Below are 9,256 nucleotides of genomic sequence, written 5' to 3' on the forward strand. Positions count from 1 at the left end.
CTCAACAAGAAAGAGTGATTCTAAAGTTATGAAACATTGAGGGTGGATCTAAAAATTAATCTTTTTATAGCCAACTAGCTGACCCGGCAAACTTCGTTCCGCCCAAAATTTATTTTTCGTTATCACATCCATGTTTCCTTACTAAGCGCTGTTCATGGGTCCAATCGCAAAATTGTTCATTGATTAATAAAAAAATACCTTTAAAATTACCTTTTACTATAAAATTCCTAGTACTCCTACCAAAACTCGTCATTATAATATCAGATTATCTCAGACACAATTCTCGTTCAAGTTCACGCCTAAATCAGACAATTCCTCTCTCGAGTTTTGCTCTTATCAACACATTCGGCGATCCATTCATATTTATATATATTAGGCTGTCAAAAGTCCTGCGGTATTTTTTTTTGAATTTTCATTTGTTCATAAAATTAGTTACAATCATCTGTTTTATCCATTTCCACGCCGACAGCTTCGAGAAGTCGCACGCGCTTTGTGTACGTCCCGTTAGTGTGGTCGGATACCGTTAGTGAAGCTATTTTTTTCCCGCATTAGTGTCGCGCGTGAACTAAATACAGTGTTCGCGATAGCAGTGAAGAAAAGTTCACTTCAGCCAAAATTGGCAAAGCGTCTGGCTTTTGGTTTTCACCATATCATCGCCATTACTATCGGCATCAGACATCGGTGGTCAATCCCACACAGTGTGAAAGCGTGAAGAAGCACTTTTTGGTGGTGGTAGTGTTCGATTGCCATCTCACTTGCGCGGAGCGCCCAGCACGCAATCAACCGTGCGTCAAGTTCAACTGCACCGGTGGGTGCGTTTAGGTATTTAGGAGTAAATAATTTTTAAGATTTGAGAGTTTTAAGATTAAAAAAATATTGTATTTTTTAACTGCCGCATAATCATGGCAGAAGGGGAAAGAGAGTTTCCTAATATGGAAACCTCTGACTCCGAAAGTAATACCGCTTTAGTTGTGCAAACGGCGGCAGGAAAATCGCTAAAGCGAAATACCACTTCGGAAGAAGAGTCATCCCACCTCAAAAAACCCCCCTCGAAAAAACTCGCAACCCTCTCCTCTCAATCCCCTGAACCATCCACTTTAACTCAACCCCCGATCTCGCATCCCTCATCTGTTGCTTCCGATCCCCCTCAACCATCCACCTCCTCTCCCCCTCTATCGTCACCGTTTCCGCTCAACCATCGACCTCGTCTTCCTCCTCCGCTGTCGCCGCTCCCCGTGTCAAGATCTATCCGGAAGATGCATCTGGAAATGGCTCATGGGTTGTTTTCTTCCGGCCCAAACCAAACGGGAAACCGCTCAATGTAATTCAGATCATGAAAGATCTGTCAAAAAATTATTCCTCCGTGGTTGAAATTTGTAAAGTTAGACCGAACAAACTACGTGTTGTCGTGGCTGATCGGAAGCAAGCTAACGAGATTGTTGTCGACAACCGGTTCATACTAGAATATCGCGCATATGTGCCCTGCCATATCGTAGAAATTTCGGGGGTGATTACAGAAACGGGTCTGACGAGTTAAATCATAAAACAGGGAGATGGCAGATTTAAAAAGCTTCCTTTGACAAAAGTTAAAATTTTGGACTGTTAGGAAGTGTCCCAGGAAGAGGGAAAAACAAAATTCACGCCGTCCGACTCGTTTCGAGTAACTTTTGCTGGTTCCGCCCTCCCTGACTACGTTATGGTGGACAAATTGAGGCTTCCAGACTCCTCGTGCCAAAGCCCATGACTTGCAACAAATGCAAATCAGTTGGTCATACAGCAGATTATTGCGCCAACAAGGAGCGCTGTGCCACTTGCGGAGAGCAACATGTTGGGAAATCCTGCAGTGCAACTGAGCATAAGTGTCCATATTGCGGGGGATCCCCACATGAGCTCTCAGCTTGTGAAACTTATAAGAGTCGCTGGGATAAACAGAAGCGCTCTTTGAAGGAACGCTCAAAGCGCACTTTTGCGGAAATTTTGAAGGGCGCTTCTCCACTGGCTCAAGAACAACAACCAATCAACACACATAATGTCTTCGCCACGTTGCCAGTCCAGGAGCAGACCATTTATTTTCCAAGGGAATCCCCGGCGCAAAAATGTGACCACTCCCAAAATTCAAGCACAAGTCCCTCCGGTGATAGCCCCTGTTAGCTTGCATAAAAAACCGAGTGCAACGGATAAGCAAAATCAGGTTCCTCCTGGCTTCCGTGGGAATAGTTCATCTTTGAACGACCCAGCACTCGAGGGGATATCAAAAACCCCAACTGTCCCTGTTTTTCCGTCCAGTTCAACTTCCCAATCGGGATTTATAAAGTTAACTGACATTTTGGATCAAATCTTCATGTGTTTTAATGTTTCCGACTCCATCAGAACCATTGTCACCGCAATGCTTCCAGTATTAAAGACAATTTTGCAGCAATTGATGCAAACATGGCCCCTCCTTGCAATGATTATCTCTCTTGATGTCTAATTTAAATAGAGAGGTCGGAGATATCACTGTTCTACAGTGGAATTGTCGTAGTCTTATCCCTAAACTGGATACATTCAAATTTTTAATTCATAACTTCAATTGTGATGTTTTTGCTCTGTCCGAAACATGGCTTTCTTCGCGAGATGATCTCTCTTTCCACGATTTTAATATTATACGCTTGGACCGTGATGACAGATACGGAGGGGTGCTATTGGGGATCAATAAGTGCACTCATTTTTTCGAATTGACCTTCCACCTATTGGAGGGATCGAAGCTGTTGCTTGTCATGCAAACATCAGAGGCAAAGACCTCTGTATTGTCAGCTTGTATTGGCCTCCGAGAGCTGCGGTTAGCCGCAAACAACTTGATGACATGTGCTCACTCCTTCCTGAGCCACGATTAATCTTGGGAGACTTCAACTCTCACGGAACTGCCTGGGGGGAACAGTACGACGTCAATCGTTCATCGTTGATATATGACCTTTGTAACAGCTTCAATATGACCGTTTTGAACACTGGGGAAACAACACGTGTACCTAAACCTCCTGCTAAACCAAGTGCTCGTGACCTCTCGCTTTGCTCGAATTCACTATCGTTAGATTGCAAGTGGAATGTAATCCAGGACCCCAACGGTAGTGATCACTTGCCAATCAAAATTTCCATCACCATTGGGTCGAATTCTTCTGAATCTATAAACATGGCATATGACCTCACAAGACACATTGACTGGAAAAAATATGCGGACGCGATTGCACTAGCCATCAATTCCAGAGATGGTTTACCTCCATTGGAGGAGTATAACTTCCTTTCTCGTTTGATTCATGATAGCGCAGTTCGCGCTCAAACGAAACCCATCTCAGGTTCCACCATTCGCCGGAGGCCTCCCAATCCATGGTGGGATATCCAGTGTTCCAAGCTTTATCAGGATAAATCGCATTTAAAGCTTTTCGGAAACGTGGAACCCCTGAAAATTTTCAAACGTACTTAGACCTTGAGAATCAGTTCAAAAATTTGATCAAAGGGAAAAAACGTGCTTATTGGCGAAATTTCGTGGGAGGTTTGTCACGAGAAACGTCAATGAAAAAATTATGGAAAGTGGCTCGAAACATGAGAAATCGTTCTTCAACGAATGAAAGCGAAGAATATTCACATCGGTGGATTTTTAATTTTGCACGGAAGGTTTGTCCTGATTCCGCTCCAGTGCAAAAAATTGTTCGAGATATACCACAAGATAGGTGCGATCTTGATTCCGAGTTTTCGATGGTAGAATTCTCTCTTGCTCTCCTTTCTTGTAACAATTCGGCTCCAGGAACGGATAGAATTAAGTTCAACTTGCTGAAAAACCTCCCTGATGTGGCGAAACATCGCTTGTTGAATTTATTCAATCGGTTTCTGGAGAATAATATTGTTCCAGATGATTGGAGACAAGTATGAGTTATAGCTATTCAGAAACCCGGAAAACCCTCGTCCGACTTCAATTCGTACCGCCCAATAGCAATGCTGTCTTGTATACGGAAATTGTTGGAGAAAATGATCTTGTTTCGCCTTGATCGATGGGTTGAAACGAATGGCCTACTCTCAGATACACAATATGGGTTCCGCAGGGGCAAGGGGACGAATGATTGTCTTGCGTTGCTTTCTTCAGAAATTCAAATGGCTTACGCCGAAAAAAAACAAATGGCTTCAGTATTCTTGGACATAAAGGGGGCCTTTGATTCTGTTTCAATAGAGGTTTTGTCAGACAAATTACACTCTCGGGGTCTGCCGCCTCTTTTGAATAATATGTTATATAACTTGCTTTGTGAGAAACATTTAAACTTTTCTAACGGAGATTCGGCAGTATGTCGGGTCTCTTACATGGGCCTCCCCCAGGGCTCATGTTTAAGCCCCCTTTTGTACAACTTCTATGTAAGCGACATCGACAATTGCCTTACACAAAATTGCAGCCTAAGACAACTTGCAGATGATGGAGTGGTGTCTGTCCTAGGATCAAATGAATCCGACCTGCAAAAACCCTTACAAGATACTTTGAACAATTTTTCAACCTGGGCCATTGGGCTAGGGATCGAATTCTCCACGGAGAAAACAGAGATGGTCGTCTTTTCTAGGAAGCATAGACCCGCAAAACCAAAGCTTCAACTTTTGGGTAAACCGATCACTCATGCTATGTCATTCAAGTATCTTGGGGTCTGGTTCGACTCCAAATGTACTTGGGGGGCCCATATTAGGTATCTGAGTAAAAAATGTCAACAAAGAATAAACTTTCTCCGTACAAATACCGGCACCTGGTGGGAGCCCATCCCGAAGATCTTATAATGTTGTATCGAACAACTATTCTCTCAGTGATGGAGTATGGCAGTTTCTGTTTTCAATCAGCTGCCAAAACACACCTCATTAAACTCGAGCGAATTCAGTATCTTTGTCTCCGTATCGCGTTGGGATGTATGCCCTCAACGCATACCATGAGCCTCGAGGTTTTGGCAGGCCTACTCCCACTAAAAGATCGCTTCAATTTATTATCTCTTCGGTTCTTCATCCGGTGTAAGGTCATGAACCCATTGGTAATCGGAAATTTTGAGCAGCTGATCGAGCTAAATTTTCACTCCGGGTTCATGAGTTCATATCATGAATTCATCTCCATGCAGGTTGATCCTTCTTCGTATATTCCCAACCGTGTTTGTTTTCCTGACTACATCAATTCCTCTGTACATTTTGATCTGTTCATGAAGGAGAAAATCCATGGAATTCCAGATTATCATCGATCGGGGATCGTTCCTACGATCTTCAATGCAAAGTATGGGCATATCAATTGTGATAATATGTACTTTACTGATGGGTCCTCTATGAATGAGTCCACAGGATTTGGAGTGTTCAACGAATTTTTTAGCACCTCCCACAGTCTTCAGAATCCTTGCTCAGTGTATATTGCTGAATTGGCAGCAATACACTGGGCGCTGGACAGCGTCGCCTCACGACCTGTTGAACACTATTACAATGTAACGGATAGTCTTAGCTCTGTCGAAGCTATCCGTTCAGTGAGGCCGGAAAAGCACTCGCCGTACTTCCTTGAGAGAATACGGCAAATTTTGAGTGCTTTATCCAGACGCTGTTATGTCATTACCTTTGTGTGGGTCCCTTCTCATTGCTCAATTCCGGGTAATGAGAGGGCTGACTCATTAGCAAAGTTAGGTGCGATTGAAGGCGATATTTATCAGCGTCAAATCGCCTTCAATGAATTTTACTCTTTAGTCCGTAAAAATACCATCGCTAACTGGTAACGCAAATGGAACGAAGATGAATTGGGCCGGTGGCTCCACTCGATTATCCCTAAGGTTAGCCTCAAACCATGGTTCAAAAGTCTGGACTTGAGTCGGGACTTTATTCGCACCTTCTCCCGACTCATGTCCAATCACTGTTCGTTAGACGCGCTACTTTTTCGTTTTAATCTTGCCGACAGCAATTTCTGCGTTTGTGGCCATGGTTACCACGACATCGAACACGTTGTTTGGTCGTGCGAGTTATATCTTGTCGCCAGATCGAATTTAGAAAACTCCCTTCAGGCTCGAGGAAAGCAACCCAATGTGCCGGTGAGAGATGTGTTGGCTCGGTTAGACCTTGATTACATGTCCCAAATATATGTTTTCCTTAAAGATATCGATCTTCGAGTGTGATTGTTCTTACATCCTTTCCCCCCCATTTTCTCCTCCTTTTCGTCCTTCGCGAGCTATCGGTTCCCTTCCTACTAACATTAGAATAAGTTAAATTGTGAATACATATTATCTAATATGTATTCACAATTTAACTTAATAAAGGATAGTTTTAAGAATTGAGTGTGAAGTGTGAGTGTGAATGAGAATGTGAATGTAAATGCGAGTGTGAGTGTGAGTTCCTGGCCGTTAATGAGGGCTTGGCCACCGTCTGAGCCGCTACAGCGGGCTTCGACCACGGTCGTTTGCGCTTCACGTTGTCGTAAGTGACCCACTTTTCATCGCCAGTCACCATCCGCTTCAGAAACGGGTCGATTTTGTTGCGATTCAGCAGCGATTCACATGCGTCGATACGGTCAAAGATGTTTTTTTTTTGCGTCAACGTGTGTGGCACCCATACATCGAGCTTCATTGTGAATCCAAGCTTCTTCAAAAGGTTAATAACGGTTTGATGACTTATCCCCAGCTCTTGGCCGATGCTACGGCTGCTACTATGCCGGTCTTTCTCGGCTAATTCAGCGATTTTGTCGCAATTTTCGACGACAGGCCTTCCGGAGCGTGGCGCATCTTCGACAACCTCTACACCAGAACGAAAACGTTGAAACCATCGTTGGGCGGTGGAAATCGAAACTGTATCGGGTCCATAAACAGCACAAATTTTATTGGCAGCTTGAGATGCATTTTTGCCTTTGTCATAGTAGTACTGTAAAATATGTCGGATTTTCTCTTTATTTTGCTCCATATTTGCGACACCATAACTCACGAACAACTTAACCAAACAAAACACTGTCAAGGACTATATTAATACCTTTCCAACAAGCTATAGTATGACTCGATACAATGAATACAACTAGAACTACGCGCTTACAACGACACCTCGCGAAAATACCGCAGGACTTTTTTGACAGCCTAATATATAGAAGACGATAGTGGAGTAGGAGCTTCGAATGAAAATCAATGTCGTTAGCGCAAACATTTGTGTTTCATCTGCATGGAAGCCTCCCCTTGGAGAGGGGGGAGGAGTATCGAACCATTATAGAAACGTTTATCAATCTCTAAAACCTCTATATGCCAAATTTGATTCCATTCGCTTGATTAGTTTTCGAGTTATTCAGAACCCCCCCCCCTCCTGTTGAGAGGGGGAGGAGTGTCAAACCACCTTAGAAACAGTTATTGCCTCCTAAAACCTCCACATGCCAAATTTGGTATCGATTACTTGATTAATTTTCGAGTTATGCAGAAATTTGTGTTTCATTTGTATGGCAGCCCCCCTTTAGAGAGGGGGAGGAGTGTCTAACCCCCGAGTCCATAAGAATCAGACAGGCAGACAGACAGACAGAAATCCATATATAATCCAAATAGAAATCCAAAATATATATATATATATAGACATATAAATATGAAACAAAACACAGATCGCATGCACAATGAGAATCTAATTAACACTAAACTTATCACGTTTTCTCTTGCAGAACATAAGTTTTCCAATTTAATATTAATCTGTATACAACTACCCAATATTTAGTACCTATAGCGATTATGTAGAAACACTCGCGATTATATACGAGCTATTCTAGAAACCTAATGACGCCACATTGTGGTGTTTTTCGCGCAATCATTAGCATACATATATTCCATTTCAGCTCAGTTCAGTCCAACCAAATTCGCCGTGGCGATAGTAAATTCTCCCAAACCGCCCAACAAATGACTCGTTTTCTGCGCAATTAAGCCCAAAAGCAGTTTCCAGGGTGAACGATTAAAACACATGATTCGATATTTCTAAAGCGTGCGAGAACACCATAACGGCTTCTGCCAGGTCCTGTGGGGAGGCCTAACGAGGATGTTTCCATTCAAAACGGCAGATTTTAGTTATTGACAGAGGGTTCAACTGTAATGGAGGCTGTTCCTTGGGTAGAACCAATGTCGCTAGGGTTATTTCCCATAAATTCACGCTCATTTTACTCGACTGGAGAACAAGTATACCGATGCAACGCAATTGCTAAAATCAAGCACTTTCGGCTTGTTCATATATAGTTTCGTTGAAACTTATTCTCCCGTATTATGTCATCCATTTCTCAGTCTCTATGGTTGCCCAAAAAAGCTCATTCAATTTAGTTCTCTGTTTTTGTTTGAACATTTTATGATTAAAAAAAAATCTGCCAACCGGCAAAACAGGCAAAATAAATGGCGGGTCAAATTTGCAATACTCATCACTCTCATACATCTTAATTTCCTGCAAAACATCGCTCCATCGCTCGTGTTAACGTACACACATTTTGCAGCTGTGAAACATTTCCCTCCCCGGGCAAGGATTATCATAGGGGAGAAAGCCATCCATCGATTATGACTTGCACAAGACGGATGAATGTGTCAGCCCACATCCGTTGTTCATGTTCAATCGCATGTCGAAAGTTATTCCCGTACACAAGTCGAGTTTAGAGAACTACGTGTTCTGGGTCGGGTGTAATATAAATCCTTTGATATGTTAAATTGCGTTGGTACATACACCAAATCGAGAAAATCAGTGAGAGAAATATGAGTCCCTCACTAGAAAACAGATGCGTTTATTTCCGCCAGCTACAGCAATAGATTGACTATTTATGTTATTCAAAACATTTGGCGAATTTTTGAGAATTACTGCGTGACGGTATTTAAACGCTTCGTGTTTCGCGTTTCTGGGTTTTCCCCGTGCCCACGTTTTTTCACTTCAAAGTTGATTGGATTTGTGAAAGATATATTTATAGGAACAAAGTTGATAATAATTCAATTAAACTGTTGTCCATGAGCATAACAATTCAAAAACTGATGAGAAAAAAATGTCGATCGCTGATTCGCCATGCACTCTCACTTGATTTTGCTTCCAATGGATCCATATAAATGACGCATGGTGTTTCATCGATTAATCAATTGATTCGATGCAGACATCTGAAAAATTGATTTAGTGTCAGCGCGTTTTCGCACTTAAATATTGGCAATACTCCCCAGCTAAAACAGCTAGTTGTATTGATGCGAGTTTGGAACAATATTCAAGGGAATGAAACGCTTTTTTTTGCACGAAAAATCAAAGCGTTTGTAATGTG

This window comes from Toxorhynchites rutilus, chromosome 2, assembly GCF_029784135.1.
Source record: "Toxorhynchites rutilus septentrionalis strain SRP chromosome 2, ASM2978413v1, whole genome shotgun sequence".
Taxonomy (NCBI): domain Eukaryota; kingdom Metazoa; phylum Arthropoda; class Insecta; order Diptera; family Culicidae; genus Toxorhynchites; species Toxorhynchites rutilus.